The sequence below is a fragment of the Phalacrocorax carbo genome, chromosome 2, assembly GCF_963921805.1.
Source record: "Phalacrocorax carbo chromosome 2, bPhaCar2.1, whole genome shotgun sequence".
Classification (NCBI taxonomy): Eukaryota; Metazoa; Chordata; class Aves; order Suliformes; family Phalacrocoracidae; genus Phalacrocorax; species Phalacrocorax carbo.
This window is the reverse complement of record NC_087514.1, coordinates 140,816,090-140,833,722: the sequence shown is the minus strand read 5'-3', so window position 1 is coordinate 140,833,722 and position 17,633 is coordinate 140,816,090. Positions and strand designations below refer to the sequence as shown.

At 40.8% G+C, this 17,633-nt stretch overlaps 1 protein-coding gene across 2 annotated transcripts in view; it reads left to right on the top strand.

Annotated features, from left to right (window-relative positions):
- PPP1R9A (protein phosphatase 1 regulatory subunit 9A) overlaps positions 1–17,633 on the top strand; it is a 188,794-nt gene that overhangs the window by 10,478 nt on the left and 160,683 nt on the right. The window contains exons 2-3 of one of the 2 annotated variants that reach the window (XM_064444586.1): positions 12,957–13,036; positions 14,001–14,094. The gene's annotated coding sequence lies outside the window, so the exon portion shown is untranslated. Of the gene's footprint in view, positions 1–12,956; positions 13,037–14,000; positions 17,032–17,633 lie in introns of both variants that reach the window. The other variant, XM_064444585.1, reaches the window with a different exon arrangement.

The following is a 17,633-nucleotide window of genomic DNA, read 5'->3' as shown; positions in this document are numbered from 1 at the left end:
TAAAATTGTCACCAGGCAAGCTAATGATTCAAGTCCTGTAGTTTAATTAGAGGTTTGTTGATTAACTTTTTTTTTGAGGGGGGAAGAAGGAGGATAGTTTGCATTTTTGGAAGGAAAGGCAAGGCAGGGAGTTATTTTGCTTCTACAAGGAATAAATGTCCTATATTATTTGAACTAAAGACATACATGTTCTCAGCAAAGTGTCAGAACAAAGACAAAATCTCTGCATGAGAGAGCTTACTGTGTAGGAGGACCTTTATGTAGCAGATCAGCTGCATTAAGCTAGAAATTACAGTATTTAATTCACTGTGAAGTTCTAATGTGAGCCTGTCGCACAAGCTGTATTGAAAGCTGTGTGCAGAAGTTCTTGTTGTTTCATTGAGGAACAGTCAAACCCAACTTTTCTTGGGCAAAAAAATATTCCTATAAGAATGTATGTAGAATAATTATATGTATGGTAGTGATATGTTTTGGGAAAGAAACAGTGGAAGTTGCTGCAGTGGGTAGGAAGTGCCTTTGCATTACCAATGCCGGAATGGAGTCAGATTGGAAGTGCCAGTACAATTGAATATAAGATCAAAAGAAAAATCTGAAATATCAGAGAGAATAGGATAAGCAAAACTGGAAATGCTTGCTAGGATGGAGGAAGTTAGTGAGGTGATTTGTGGTTTGTAAGAGGAAATGCTTTTGTGGAAAAGATTTGTAGCAACTGTGGGAGTACCAAGTAGGAATCAGAAAAAGCAACAGAGGAGGTAGCAGTAGTTTAGGAACTTCAGAAGAAAGACCATCGGAGCTCTGTGGTTTCAACCACAGGGAGTGAGAGAAAGGACTTGTTTATTTGTCAAGCACACATTGTAAAGAGGGAACCAGCAGGACTTGGCAAAATACTCAAGAGTGGTGGGAGAGAAAAGGCTCAAAATGATAGATGTGTTGTTCTGACAAATAGGAGGATGTTGGAGCTGCAGAAGTACAGAAAAGTGCTTTTGAATGGGGACAACTGCTGTGAGATTATAAACACAGTCAGGTGGTAAGTATAGTTGAACAGAGCTGAATATTCCCATTGGAATTGCCAGACTGAAGATCCTGATATTTACGTAGGTGTGACATAGCAAATTATGGCTCTTTATTGGCATTTCTGTGCCTTTCTTGTTTATGCTTGGGAACTAGGTACAAAGAACATTTAATAATCATGTAACAAGTGTCTGGCTTGCGTAGGCCAAGTGCATAGTTTTTGTGCAAGCAGAAAGTATAGCAGATTTGCTCACGTGATCAAATTACTCTTCAATAATAGTAACACCTTGGTAGTGTGACTGCCGCAGTATGGCTGAGCTTCGTATTAAAGCTTTAAATATTGGGATGGGAACATTCACAGAATACAGTGGATTCTCTCTCTAAGAGATCTCACTGATTCACAGACTTCTGGAATTACTAAAGAAACAAAACCAAGAAAGTTATGTTCAGTTTTACTTCAGCTGCCTACTTTAAGTTCAACTAGCCATTATTCATTAGAATATTTAGCATTTTTGCCAGAGACAAAAGACTTTTTCTCACCACCTCCTTTTTCACGTCTGTAACTTGAACTCTGTCTTGAAACAGTTCAGCAAAGCTTTGGCTTTATGACTTTGTATCAAGAACATGATGATAAATTATATTCCAGAATGAGATTCGTTAGAATAATCTTGAGTGGCATGCTGCCAGCAAAGTTGTCCTTTGATTTTAAGATGCCACTAAATCTTGATTTGATGTTTATATTTGAAAGCCTGTTTGTTTTTTTCCCCCTTTATATTTATTTATGAGGAACTATACTCTTTTGTAGCTACTTAAATGTTAGGATCCCTAAGACTATTTAGTGAGTAAAATCACGCTTAGATATGAGTTAAAGCTGCTGAAACTGAACCTAAATTCTGCCTGCCCTGTTAAAAAAAAAATGAAGTCGTCTAAAATTTGTCAATGGTGCAGTTACATTATTATAAAGTTACAAAGCATAGCAAGCTCCAAAATTAATTCTGGCCCCTTTGAGTAGGCCCGGACATGACCGTTGTATATCCACAACAGGGTTTTTGCACTGTTCCTACTGAAATTCAAATGCAACATAAAATATTTCCAGCCCTAGACCAAGATTTTGCACGTCATTAAGTGAGCAAGTGAGGCCTTCTTGGCAATCATCACAGATGCTTCTTTTTCTGAAATAATAGTAAACACTTGTTCTCTCTCTGCATGACTGAATTTCACAAGAAAGAAACAAAAAGTTCTCTCTCTCAATCTCTTTTACTCACTGTTAGCTGCAGATTGTGTAGGACAGTGCACAGCCTCGGTCAGCTTGTTGGGGAAAAAAACCTAATTTTTCTCATGTCATTGTGTACCTTAAGTTATATTGAAAAGGCTGGATATTAATCTGTAAAGTTGTTAATAACAGACTGTTGGAGCTGAGTATTTTCTATATCACATCAGTCATGCAGTATTACTTCTAACAGGCCATTTCCTCACCCAAGCATAAATGTCAGAGCACTGAATGCCATTTACAGGAGTACTTAATTACCAGAATTATTGGAGTTACTCTAGCTTTTGGAGTCCTCAACAGAATTTTACGTTATTGGTGCCACTCCAATATTGTCCAAATTAGAAAGCTTTTAAGTATCTTTTAGGAATGCCTAAGCCAGATCTTAAGCATGTTTAACTGAAACTTGAACTCAGCTGAGTGGCTTTTTGTGTTTCATAGCAGCTTTACAGTTTGTGATGAGAAAAATGGTTGTTTTCTCAAAAACACAAGTAGTAGATGCACACTAGAATCTCCTCTCAGCTTCTGTGAAGAAATACTGCAAGTAGTAAAGCATAATCTTGTAACTAAATCGTGTGAATGATGTGTATCATGGTTTAACCCCAGCTGGCGACCAAGCACCACACAGCTGCTTGCTCCCCCTCCCCGTCCCTGATGGGATGAGGGGGAGAATTTGGAAGGGGAAAAGTAAGAAAACTCATGGATTGAGATAAGAACAGTTTAATAATTGAAATAAAATAATAATAATAACAGTAATCACAGAATCCCAGGTTGGAAGGGACCTCAGGGATCATCTAGTATAAAAAATTGTAGTGAAGAGGAAAACAAAACAAAAAGAGAGAGGAACAAAACCGAGGAAAAACAAGTGATGCACTTGTTCACCACCTGATGACTGATGTCCAGCCTGTCCCCGAGCAGGTTGCTGCTCTGCAGCCAACTTCCCCTAGCATATATACTGAGCATGACATCATATGGTATGGAATATCCCTTTGGCTGGTTTGGGTCAGCTGTCCTGGCTGTGCCCTCTCTCAGCTCATGCACCTGGCAGGGCATGGGAAGCTGAGAAGTCCTTGATTTAGTATAAGCATTACTTAACAACAACTAAAACATCTGTGTGTTATCAACGTCATTCTCATACTAAATCCAAAACACAGTGCTATACCAGCTACTAGGATGAAAGTTAACTCTATCCCAGCCAAAACCAGGACATATGTTATATTTCTCCCTGCCATTCTTTGGGGTAAAAGAAAAGATTTTGTCCAGACCATCTAAATAAAAATTTTAAAATCTAGATGCTTACTGGTGAGTGTGTAGATTCATGTCTAGTCAATAGGTTGTCTTTTTGCATAATCTCAGCTGGCTAAAATTTATGTCTCTATACTTTTCTAATAAATGAAGAGAGAAGCAGATCATACCAGGCTGAGATGAGTCTCTTGAGATAAGAGAGATGAATGCCTTGCTAATGGTGCTTATCTGTCTTTCCATGAGGTCTCTGGCAGTTAAATGGCTAAACTTAAGTGAAATTAATGTCTTCCATGATGAAAACTTTATTGAACAAGTATCTAAAAATTAAAAGTGCTAGATAATATACTTTCTTAAACTCACATCAACAGATGTTTTACTACTGTTTGCTTTTACCACAGTGTCTAGGAACTCTAGGTATGCATAAGGTGCTTGAGGCTGTATAATCACAGAACAAAAAGCCAGTCCTAACTCCAAGAGTTTACACCCTAAGTATAAAACAAGATGACAGAAGAATGCAGATACACAGAAGGAATGAAAGGGGCCATGCGAGCACCTGGGTCAGTAGTAGTTGCAACCCATCAACAACCCAATAATCATGATCAAGTTTTGCAGGCATTATAGCAAAAGAGCTTTACAGAGTGAATTGGAGATTACACAGGAGTGTAACTTTGCGGATGTTTCAGAGGAGTGCCTTTGAGGGGAAAGAGACATGGAGACATGTTTGGAAAGCAAATATGTGGCCGCTGTGAGCTGATGGGAAGTTTAGACTGGTTTAGAGCAGGGTCACCTAGAGCAGGATGCTTGGGCCGTGTCCAGTTCTGTTTGGAGTATCTGAAACAATGGAGGCTTCAGCCTCTGTGGCCAGCCTATTCCAGTGTTTGGCCACCTTCACAGTCAAAAGATGTTTTCTTACGTTTAAGTGGAATTTCTTGTATTTCAATTTGTGCCCGTTGTCTTTTATCCTGTTACTGGTACCCAGTAATACTGAAAAGAGCCTGGTTCCATCTTTTTTATACCCTCTCATCCAATATTTATACACACTGACAAGATCCTCCTGAGCTTTCTATTCTCCAGGCTGAACTGCCACAGCTCTCCCAGCCTCTCCTTGTATGACAAATGCTCCAATCCATCAATCACCTTCATGGCCCTTCAGTGGAATTGCTCTTGTTTGTCCATGTTAATCTTGCATGGGGGAGCCCAGAACTCAGCTCAGGACTCCAGATGTGTCTCACCAGTGCTGAGTAGAGGGGAAGGATCCCCTTTCTTTACCTGCTGGCAATGATCTTAATAGACCCCAGAAGGATGTTGGCTCTCTGCCAACATTTTACAAAGTTCGTCCTGGCAGAGGCCAGAGAACTGAATTAAAGTATGAACACAGTTTTGGATGGTGTTGTCCCCATGTCATTCTTAATTTAATTTTCTCAGTCACCAGTTGTACCAGGCATAGCCACCATGAGGTGTCAGTAAGAAAGTTGCTTGATGCAGATGTTATTCCCATCACTAGGGGACTTTTGTGTAGTGTGACTTTTGTCTAGTATCTTCCAATGAAAATTTAATTAGGCTCAGGAACAACTCCTGTTGAAGTTGAGGAGCAGGACTGAATCTCATGATTCTGGAAAATAATTTGGTTAATCTGCTGACAGTTTGTGGATCTTGTACTGGAAAGGGAGCATCTTGGCCAGGAGAGGATAAGGGGCTGCCTGTTGTCCCATCTGCTGCACACTGGGTGAGGATGAGTGAAGATGGCACCTTCCACGAGAGCAATGCAAGCAGCATGATTAGGGGAGGCTAGAGTGCAGAGCAGACATGGCAGGGAGGGGGTAAGGGTGGTAGCAGGATCCCCATACCAAGAGGGACATGGGAAAGCTCCTGAGTAAACACCGGACCAGCTTGCCTCCAGGATGATGATGATGATGAGACTTAAAAGGATCATGGGGACAGCCTTTCCATATCCTCCCTTCAAAAAGTAGATGATGTGGCATGTAAGGCACAGGCTGATTTGGCGTCCTTCACACTGACCTGCAGAACCAAGGTGGTGCAAGTACTGATGACAGGAAAAGCATGGAAATTTCTTCTGAAGTCAGATGCTACTACTGATTAAAACACTTTGAGGTAAAGACTTTTTAGCAGTATACATGATTCGTCTGATCCAAAATTTCTTTCACTAAGCTACTGCTGTTTCCTTTCCTCATGAAATGGCACTGCGTGGGAGCTACACACTTCACATGCAATTCCAAAAGATGGCAACCTTAGGCTTCCAAACTGGGGCTGCTGCTGAACAGCTCTGCAGCTCTTAACAGTTCACAGTGGTGAATGGTAGAAAATTCTGGGTCCTCCCCGACTGAGCTTATTTTTATCCATCTATCCTATTTTCCATATTTTTCTACATATAAAACAGAATTTATGTGACTTAGTTAAAAAATGGGCAACTTCCCAAATGTATTTCTGTGCCTGAAGGAAGGGGAGGATAGGAAACCTTAGATCTACTATCTGTGGGTTTCAGTGTGTGACTTCTGTTATCTACAGCTGTGAGGCTCTGCTATCAGTTTGTGTTGAAATGATGCTCCTGTGGCGCAGTGATAAAGCAGAGACAGTTCAGCAAAAGCATGAGAAAGGAACTATTTAATTTGATGAACTGTAGTGTATTTGCTCTTGTCTTACTGAATTATTAAGGCTTTATGCATAACAGTCCACTAGTCTTGCCCGTATCTGTGCATGAATGGCATCTCTACCATTTTGAAACCCTGTATAACTCTGGATAGATATACTCTTTCACTTGAGACGTGATAAGGTACATAGCCTCTTCGTACTACGTTCATTCTCGTGTCTTCAAATATCCATCTTTTTTCTTGGTTAGTACTTATTTTCTGATTTGATCTTTGTGTCCAGTTCCCACTTCTTTTGTGGTTTTGTTTTCATCATGAATTTTACTTGTGAGTAGGTGAGGACAGAAACTTCACAGACCATTTCATCAACAAATGCAGTTGTTTTTGAACGTTTTATCAAATCATGTAGATTTGACTGAACTTGCATTGAAAAAAAAATAGAAAATTCTGATGCTAAAGTCTAAATTCCTTGGTTTTATGACAAATGCTGCTTTTGTATTACAGGATCATTACTTCATGGAAAATCAAGCATCTTGCTTATTTTCCAAAAGTCATGTTTGGAACCATTCGCTTGGAAAATTCCATCTTGGTTTGGCTTAAAGCCAGGTTTTGAAATCTCAGCTTTCGTGAAGCAGAAATGTCTTTCTCCAGGCAGCCCTAGCAGCAGGGTCGAAGTCTGAGCCCCACTGTGTTTCATGTCAAAGCTTTTCACTTCTGCAATTGTTCATCTACTTCTTCCCCTCCCCAATCCAGGGATAAAAATTTATATCTCGTTTTTGTTGTGCCAGTTCTTTATGATTTCCTCTTCCTTACTTGTGCTGCACCTCTGTGGTAAGATAAGTACTGGCCTAGGCTATTACTGTCTTTCCTTCATGTAGGCAGCAGAACTGGGAGAGAATTTTGAGGGTGGTTTTGCTGCTTTTTGCTTTTGTGCAGAAAGCTTGTGATTTTAGTGTAGCCTGTAGGGCTATTTTCCTCCCACAGTGTTGGTCGGTCAGTCTTTTTTAAATAACTCAATATTCTAACTGTTTGGTATCACTTCATATTACTCTTTCCTTCTCAGTTAGGCTTGTTGCCTGCATAGGTAAGATTTCAGACAGAGGTCTTACCTCTGTGAGGTTTATCCTGTGCTACAACCCTCATTACTGTAGTGTCTGAGCATCTCAATGTTCAGTACATTTATTCTTGCCGCCCCTGTGGAATAGAAAGCTTATTTTGTATCTGCTTTTAACAAATGGAAAACAGTGGTCTGGAGAGGCTGAAGGCTAGATGAAATAGAGTGAAAAAATGGAAAATGGGCTCCCATGCATAATTTTCAGGTGTTTGGCACCCTAATTACCTCTGTTAAACAGTTGGGGTGATGGAAGTTGCATATAGGGATTGGTGATCTGAAAGAGTTGTGTTCTCAGCAGGAAGCCACTCTGAGCCAATTACTGAGAACAGGGATGTCTCTGAAATCCTGCTTCCCTCTGCAGCTTTGGCATTTAGCTTTCTGTGGGCAATAGGCACCTCCTTCCCTTGGCACACCGCCTCTCCTGCCAGTGCGTGCAAGGCTTGTTCTCTGAGCTCTGGTCCATGCTTTTATCCTTCTGTGTCTTTTATTAAAAAAAAAAGAAAAAAATTAAAAACCCACAAAACCCCACAAAACCCATGGTGGTTTCCTTCTTCCTCACACCCCTTATATGTGAATCAGTAGGTTAAGCATTAACCTGAGAAGTTTATGAGGGCTTGCTGCTCATTTGGGCATGTTGAAGTCGCATCTCCTAGGGGAATGCCCAACGGAGCCAGCTTCCCTGGAGGCTGGAGCTGGGGAGGGAGCAGTGCTGCCAAGGCTGTGTGAATAGGCTGGGAGGAGTACGAGAGTCCTGGGGCTGGAAGGAGAATGACTCCTGGCCTGGCTGTCCCAGCAGGGAGGAGTAACTTCTGGACTCTGTTCCCAGCTTCCAGGCTTGTTTGTGCATTTTAAACACGACTCCAAAACTAGTCCAAGGGGTGCAGTCTGTATTTTTGTCATTTGGGTGACAGCCCGAACTACCTGGGGGTAAACATACTCTCCTTCATGCCTTCTATTCCCTTCCCCCTGCTCAGTCTACCTTCCAGCCTGCTATTTAAGCATGTTTTTGAGGCAGGAGACGAACCTCCTCTTGCTGAAGGGACCTTTAACCCAGGTGTCTCCTGTTTTTCCCAGTGAGTGCTCTAACCAGCAGGATACTGTGTGAAAATGAATTCTTGCAACAGTTTCTTCCTCTGAGGCTGTGTTTTAAAAGAAAATGTTCACCTCTTCATTCTGTGAAGTACTCTGGGCTCCTGCTGTAGGATGGGTGTGTTCTCAGTACAGGTATTGGGCTCCTCGGGGGCCAGAGTGACACCTGGGGTTTTGGGTCTTCAGTTAGACTAGGCAAGTGCAACAGCTGCCAGGATGCTTCATTTTCTGCTTGCACAGAGCAGAATTTTTAGAAAACTTTCAGGTTTAAGTGGGAGGTGCCCCGTGGAGTAGGCACTTGCAGCTGCCTGGTTTATGGTTTTGGAATTGCTGTACAATTACGTAGGTGTTTAAGTTCTCTGTTGGATGTAGCCTTGACTGAGTAGGGTCCCATGTTAGTGCCCTTGCTCCTTTTCCTGTCTCTTCGCTTATTCTATTTCCAAATCTGTAAAAAAAAGGATATAAAATAGTTACGAATTATAATTCCTGTAACACTTTACCTGATAATCATGCCTCTCTAATATTGCCCATCATTATAACCACTTCTTTCAATCATCCAGCTTGTTTTAAATCTGTATAACTTCTTTCTACAGAAGATAATTAGATTTCATTTTAAGCATAGGATTTTTTAATGAAGTACTGTCATTATTGAACCTACTGCTTTTCATTCATCAAGGATCAGAATTTAACAGAGAGCTCATACATTTTACAAAATTTTGTATTTAAGTGAACATTCTTTTTCCTCTCAGTTTTTTACTGTATGCCCTTACCTCTGTATTTTTCTGTTGAGGATGCTGAGCCAGTTCCAACTGAAATGTATTACTTCTTGCTCCATGAAATTAATTTACAGTACGGGTTCCGTGAAACAGTCTCACTGTTTCAAGGGAGATTGTAGATGTACCTCTGCTGACAGAATAGTATCCATAAATTTAGATACAAAATCTCTCAGAAAACATTGTCTATTACTAGACTAATTTCAGCCTAATAGTGTAATCTTTATTTTATGCTGATTACTTTGGTCTCTGTTCAAGAGGAAAATATACTTCCTTATTCGAGTAATCTTTTTCCCTAAAAATTTCATGAACTAAAAATCAACATGGCAAAATCCTCATTTCTACTTTTTTTGTTTGGCAAAAATGAAACTAGCGGATAATTTGCCATCCAAGGCCTGGACGAAATTTGAAAATGACTTAAGATTTTCCCCTGCAGAAACTTAATTGTCTCCATTATTATAGGCATTTCTGCTGCGCACATAGCCCCTCACAAACTTCACTGGGGATCGTTTCCATGGGAACCAGAGAATGAGAACTGATGAGTCTTGAAACAGTCAAATAATAATCTTGCTTTCTACCAGTGGGCAAAGATTTCCTTCTCCAGTGTTTAATGGAAGGCACTAGAGCTTATTATGTTTTGAAGGAGAGAAAAAAAAAAGACAGCTGGAAGGAGGCCAAATCTTCTTTGTATACCTGTAGGGTTCATACTAGTTGTATTAAAAGGGGAAACCACTATATTTTCCGGTGCTCGTAGACTTCCTGAGTAATAGAAAGGGAAACTCTCTGTTAAATCCAAGCACTCATAGTCCAGGGAAGATGAGGAGGGAGCAGTGGTCATGAGGAGGTGAATGGATTACATGTGTGGCAGAGGTACAGATACACTTCATGAATGCAACATTTTAGAGGCCATTGAACGATCCTGCAGAAAACAGTCCTGATGACGGCTTTCTGGGTGCTAGCATTGACTTGTCTCCAGAATGAAGCTGTCCCGGTTTTTGCACAATGTTGAGTGCATCTTACCATAACTGAGTATTAGCTACAATGAGAGGTGTTTATTATGATTCATGGGAGGGAGCAGACTCCCTCAAGAGTGATGTTAGGTAATTAATAAAGTCACACTGAAGTCCAATGAGGTGGTCTGCTAAGCTGGCCATTATTTCGTTGCCATAGTCATAGTAATTGGGATTATTTTCCTGAAATACTGAGAGGAGATGGGAACACTGTGTTTCACTCTTGTAGAGAAGTAGTATGGAAAGCATAGAGAACTGTGTGCCCTTTTTTAGATCTGTGAGATCTGTTATGGAAGATGACCTCCAAAAGGAGAAGAAAGCAGGTTCCACAGATCTTGCAGCAAAGTTCCAGTTCTCTGTAAACGCCGATGTGTAGAAAAGACCAGAAGTGTATTCCTTACAGAGACTTAAATTTGACCAATACCTTGCAGTTTTAGTGCAGCACAATTCAAACTTGAATTATAGGGGGGTAAATGGCAATGTATGTTTTTAAAAATATATTTTCTCTTAAACTCATTTTTATATTCTTTACCATCATCTGATTTTCCAGTGGTTTTGAGTTTAAGTATTTAATAAACACTTTTGTGTAATTGTTTTGATCTCTATTTCACAAACATAAAGTGAGCAAAAAGAAAAGTGCATCCATAAGGGATTATTATAGTGTTAGGAAAAACTTTGGGGGTTTTTTTGCAATTATTTGAAGTAATAGATCCTGAGGGAGAATAGCTGTTATTTCTGCATTGGGTAATATATCAAACATAGAAGTCATTAATGATTTAATCCAGTGATTATATTAAGAAATCCCATTTCTGTCTCTTACCAGTAATTATTATGTTATAAACACTGAACGCAATTACTGTATTTAAAAATAAGGACTCAAATTTAAAAATATTTTTTCTTAGCTTCTGGATGCAGCTAAAATAAAATGAGATGCATTTAAAAAACTGTAAAAAGGATTTTTCTGCATTAAAGTACTTTGGTGGGCTTAAAAGGTAAAAACCCAGTTGTATTATTGACAATATCAAAGAATACAGGAGGAGGATGGGGTGGCAGATGAAGCACAGTTAGAGAGTACGTGGGGTTGGCAAACTCTTACAGTATGTCTTTGGGTTACTTTATTTGGGCACCCTTAGGAATGCACAAGGAGACCCTGCAAGCAATAAGTGTGCAGTGTATTGGGTTTGTTTTGCCTGTTGAGTCTGTTTTGCCTGTGACAGTAATTGGTGAACGATCTCTCCCTGCCCTTATCTTGACCCATGAGCCTTTTGTTATATTTTCTCTCCCCTGTCCAGTTGAGGAGGGGGAGTGATAGAGTGGCTTTGGTGGGTGCCTGGCATCCAGCCAGGGTCAACCCACCACATGGAGTTTAAACATGTAAAGTACTGCTCATGTTGTTCCTGAATTCTAATATCGATTTCTAATTATCGAAATATCGAAAATCTATTGAAAATATCGAAATACCAAATCAATATCGATTTAATATTGAAATGTCTTTATCTTAAATTACTGCCCTGTATAGGTCTGGTGCTCAAAGCTAAACACAAGTGAAGAATATTTCTCGTTTTAAATGCTTAAAGAGTTTAATCACTTCTTACTGCTTGACTGTGACAAGGGTTCATCTACTTTTAAACTCTGCTACTAGTTCTATACAGTACGCCGGCCTTGACTTCCAGGAGTGAGGGACATCTCCAAAATTCTTCATTCTTGTGACCAGCTGACCTAACTGAAGTTATGCTGGGAAAAAGACTGCTCCTTCTCTTTCCTGCATTCTGTAACACAGATCCCTAACTGCTGGCTGCAGACACTAGGCAAGGTGACTATTACAGGAGACACTGAAGACTGTTACCACTGATGAATCATAAATCTCAAGCAGTTATTCTTTTGGAGAAAAAGGCATCAGGGCCGCTCCTTATCTTGAAGGTCTGGGTGGTGCAGTGAGAGAGAATGTAATGGTAATCATAAGAACAGCAGAAGTGGTGGTGGTTCCTAAACATCTGATAGGAGACAGTGGAACAAAGGACAGGGCTGATACAACTGCCATTTCATCACAGCGTGCCCAAATCAAACAGCATCGTTTCCTGGGAGATCGAACAATGCTGCGTGCTTATTAATCACAAGAGAAGCTCTCTGCTGTTCTCACAAGTCCTCCAAAACCTGTCTAACTCAAGTGGGCGAGGATCAGCCCACCCATGACAAACTGCTGCAGCTTTATCCTAGATACTGTATATTATCAAAAATGTTATGTCTGCTTTGAACAAAATGTCCAAGTGTGATAAATGTGGGCAACGCTCCAAGAAAGTGGGCTTGTCTTCATAAGAAAATTGTACTTCAAATCAAACTTTAAGTTGGTTAATTCATTTTAATTAGACTAATCTACAGACCTGCATGAGACACTCATTTTTTTGTAAATGTTGCTGTCACGCTGACTGAAATAAATGTTTTGTGCAGATTAGTGTGCTGCTAACTAAATTGGTCTGAAATCACATCAAATTTTTAGTGACTGTCTAGTAGCTATGGTTATATGCTGTGGTCTTCTTTACACTGGACCCTTAGCTCCCACTGTTGATTATACAAATGTAGGTGCTTTAGGAAAGCTTTCACTGAAGCAGCAGGCATCTTTTCCCCCCAGAGAGAGCCTATATTTCTACTAGTTAGAGAGGGACTTGTGTAGTCCTGGCTGTTGCATGTACAGCCACGCTCTCCTTGAACTGCATGTGGTAGGCCCCACTGCTGGAATTTATCTTAGTTTGCTGTGGTGAGAGTCAGAGTTAATGCTACAGCTGTTTTTATTGCTCAAGATTTTGGTAGAACAGTGCTAATAGAAAATTCACTGTCTTGTAGGGTACTGTCCCAACAGAAGGCAAAACTACCAGATATACGGGGTTTTTTTCTTACCCATCCAAGGAAGGAAAGTTTTCTCAGTGAGTAAATTATGATCTAAGATTCTCTGAAGAAATACAAGCATCAACTAATTTAGAATCACTAAAAATCTTGTTTTCTGTGTGCTTTCTCTCTGATATCACACTTGATTGTCAGACACCTTTGTTTTACTGTGGTTTAATATTTGAACTTCATTATGAGGTGAAGAGCTTGAAGGAGCTTTTAAAATGTAAACTAGGTTAGAAAAGGCACTGCTCAGAATGTTGCAAGAGTCATTTAAAAGAAGCTTGTTACTGTGACATGACTAACATCAATATAGTGGGGCAAGTTTTTATCTGCAAGAATAACAGTAGTCATTTTGAATTAAAAAAAAGTCTGATTCCCAGTGAAGGGTAGAAGCATGAAAGTAGAATTATTTTAATGACCCAGCCAGACAGGTCTGCCAGCAAAGACTTGCATACTTGTTTATATAGTCTTGTGCAAACCAATAATATTTTAATTGTTTATTTAAAGGATGGCATTTATGGTTTATGTTGCCTCTTCCAATTATGTATGTCAAATATATTTTACCTTACAGAAACCTTTGAGGCAATTATTTGAGAATTTGGCAAGAATTAACTTAATGACCATTAAGTAGTCCCTTCAAACAAGAAGTCTCTATTTCTGGAAGTTGTTAAATCGGTGAAATGTAAACCTAAAAGTGTAAGCGAGTAAGGTTAGGTAAGAGGGGAAAAGAGTAGACTTAGTGTTGAAATAGTTTGCCTTCAATTTTTACAGTGGTGGGAAGCAGCTCAAGAATTACAACCCATCTATCATTATTCCAGCTACTGCTTGCTGTTACATTCCTTTTTCATATCTTAGGTAGATATTACAATGTGTATGACATATCCTAGGACTGCTTTTAACTACACAAGCATCATACTGTTTGTATCTGTAAAAATATCAGTTCCTCTCTTTACCATACCGCTTGTCGAGTTAAACTTGCTGAAATCTCTTTTTTTTAAGGAAAGGACTGCTAGACCAGAAGATGCTAGAGCAACTGGCAAGGAATTTGTTCAGGACCAAGTAAAAGCAACACCCAAGAAACAATGGTGATTTGGTATGTTAGAAGCATAACCTTCCCCAGGACTGATCTGTTCCTGATTTCACTGATATTAAAGGCTGTCTTCTGTTCAGTTTTTGTAGCAGAGGAGTTAGGCTCACAGGAACTCAGCAGATGCCGTGGTGATATGCTAGTTAAGCTGTTGCAGGGTGACTCAAGCTATGCTTACTTTGGCTGAAAGAGGATCTAGTCTAATAAGTGGGGTTACATTTTTGTTGTTGGTAACATGGCTGTGACTTAACGCAGCAGCCTGTGAGGGATTTATACTGTGCTCTTCTCAAGGGGCAAAACGTTCCCACAATGTATAGGGTTTGCGTGGCCAGGTTCAGGTAGCAGGGGGGACCTACAGGGGTGGCTTCTGTAAGAAGATACTAGAAGGTTCCCCCATGTCTCATAAAGCCAATGCCAGCCAGCTCCAAGATGGACCCACCGCTGGCCAAGGCTGAGCCCATCAGCAACAGTTGTAGCACCGCTGGAATAACATGTTTAAGAAAGGGGAAAAAGCCCTGTGCAATTGCAGCCAAAGAGGTGTGAGAATATGTGAGAGGAACAGCTCTGCAGGCACCAAGGTCAGTGAAGGAGGGGGAGGAGGTGCTCCAGGCACCAGAGCAGATATTCCCCTGCAGCCCCAGCTGAAGACCACAGTGAGGCAGGCTGTCCCCCTGCAGCCCATGGAGGTTAATGGTGGAGCAGATACCTGCCTGCAGCCTGTGGAGGACTCCACGCTGGAGCAGGTGGGTGCCCGAAGGAGGCTGTGACCCTGTGGGATGCCTGTGCTGGAGCAGGCTCTTGGCAGACCTGTGGACCCGTGGAGATGGGAGCCCACACTGGAGCAGGTTTGCTGGCAGGACTCGTGAGCCCATGGGGGCCCCACGCTGGGGCAGCCTGTTCCTGAAGGACTGCACCCCGTGGGAAGGACCCATGCCGGAGAAGTTAATGCAGGACTCCCTCCCATGGGAGGGACCCCACGCTGGAGCAGGGGAAGAGTGGAGGAGTCCTCCCACTGAGGAGGAAGGAGCGGCAGAGACAATGTGTGATGAACTGACCACAACCCCTGTTCCCCGTCCCCCTGCGCCGCTCAGAGGGAAGGAGGTAGAGAAATTGGGAGTAAAGTTAAGCTTGGGAAGAAGGGAGGGGTGGGGGAAGGTGTTCTAAGATTTAGGTTTTATTTTCTCATTACCTGACTCTGAATTGATTGTTAATAAGTCAAACTAATTTCCCCAATTCGAGTCTGTTTTGCCTGTGACAGTAATTGGTGAACAATCTCTCCCTGCCCTTATCTTGACCCATGAGCCTTTTGTTATATTTTCTCTCCCCTGTCCAGTTGAGGAGGGGGAGTGATAGAGTGGCTTTGGTGGGTGCCTGGCATCCAGCCAGGGTCAACCCACCATAAGTTCTCCCACATGAGCTCTAGGAAGGCTGAGTCCATGAATCTCTTCTGGGAGACTTATAGCCCTATATGTCAGCTCTTCTTGACCTCTCAAAAAAAAAAAAGCACCAGGGAAAAATGCTCTGCTCACTTCCCCTCCTCACTGTTTATCCCTCAGTGGCTCTATGTACCTAACCCGTGTCTTTGTGCATGGGTAAAGAGAAGAAAACAATAGTGGGAGCTCTGCTCCCCCTTGTACAGGCAAGCAACGCTATAGGCTCTGTGGTCAAGGGGCACAGAGATGACCTCCTCTTTTTCTCTGTATAAACACGGCATCCCAATGTGGGAGGTGCAGAAGCTTTTCTCATGCTGCTCTCTGCTCGGTAACCACATAGAGCGAGACCGCTGCATGTGCAACGGGATAATCTTCTGCCACACGAGGTGCTCAGCAGTTAGCTTTACCCTTGGGTTTACTATGAGCTGTGATTAGCTCAACTAAGAAGTAGCGGGGGAAAAGGAGAGTTCCTACACCAGCTACTGTGAAGAAGGTTATGTCTTTGTTGTTGATGGGGTTTTTGCCACTATACTGTATATATACATATATCTACATGGGCACAGCCCTCCAGGAGAACTTCTGATTTTGGTCCTTTTCCATTCAGTAGGAGGTAAAAAACTCACCTAGGATTCCAGTCTGGACTTCACTGAATTTGATTGTACAGGCTTGGTTAAACAAAGAAATAAGCACATAAAAATTAGCACGATTTCCATAATTTACTGCTGCCTCAAAATTAGCTTTCAAAGTGTACATAAAACTAATTATGGTATAGCCCAATATTTAAGACTTCTGGTTTTTTAGAAGACACTAGCTTCCATCACCTTGTTACTTTATACACTTAATTTTGCACAGGATTGAAATAACAGAATCAATTACACCTAAATAAGGTATGTAAAATAAATAAATACAAAATCAATTCCCTTCTCTACAAGCAACATAGAACAAGCAGTAGTGCATAAGATGTGAACAGCTTTCTAATTAATGTGAATGTCTACTTTTAGAACATTTTAAGGCGGTATAGCCTGCAAAAATTACTCTTACTTTAAAAACAGCCTCTGTTTTGTGATGAGTTATGGTCTGCTCTCGGAAGGCAAAAAGTTAAACATTCTCTTAATTGTGCCCAAGGTTAGCACACTAATTTAAAAAATCTACTTCTCCTCTGGAGCATCTATTTTTCTTCTCTGATTTTGAGTCTTCCATGAAGAACACAGACTGCTCTGTATGTGTCCTCTTTAAAATCTCTTGTGTTACAGATGAATCAGTTAGTGAAGAATTCATGACTCATTCCTATAAAAAAATTTCTTGAACTTCCCCACCTATGTGGCCTGAGGATCATACCCCTACTGACTTATCTCCTAGCAAACTTTCTCATTTCTTCAGCAACAAGTTCTTAGCTTTCTTTTTGAAATTGCATCCATGAGGTCTTTGTTATTGACTTATTGCTGAAATGGAAGGCATGATCGAACTCAAAGATTTCTAGCATTACAGTCTCTGACTACAAGGACAGCTGGTATGTATCATGGGTGATCATATATTCTGTGGTACAAAGTATTACAGGTAGTTCTAATCTGAGAAATAGTGTGTATCTCAGTAATGGTATTAATTATAGATGGTTGGATATTTGATTTCAAGTTTATGCTTTTCAAGCTCACTACAAATGAAATGGAGAAGGCAAAAAGTTAAGCAAGGCTACATGGTCGGTGATTTCCATTCGGTGCTGAATCAAATGGTTTACATCTACCAAGACAGTTTGAGGGGGAAGGAGGAAGAATGGAGGTGGGCAGAAGGTTGATCTTCTCAAAGTCATTCCTTGCAATAAGATGGTTTGATAGAGCAAAGGTTTTAGTGAAAGAAGGCAGAAAAATGTAAAGGCCTGAATCTTGACATTCTGAATCCCTGAAATTGATGCTATTACTGGTTGCCAGGCTGTAAAATACAAGGGCAGAAAGGATAACTGCCATGTATAAATGTTGTGGGAAACAGTATAAGCTTGTTTATGCTCAAACGAAGCAATTTTTCTAAAACATATCTGTATGAACAGACCCATAAAAATGAAGGTGGGGGGGAGGGAGTGGGATTACTTGCACTTAGATAAAGTGACTTGTCCAGCTT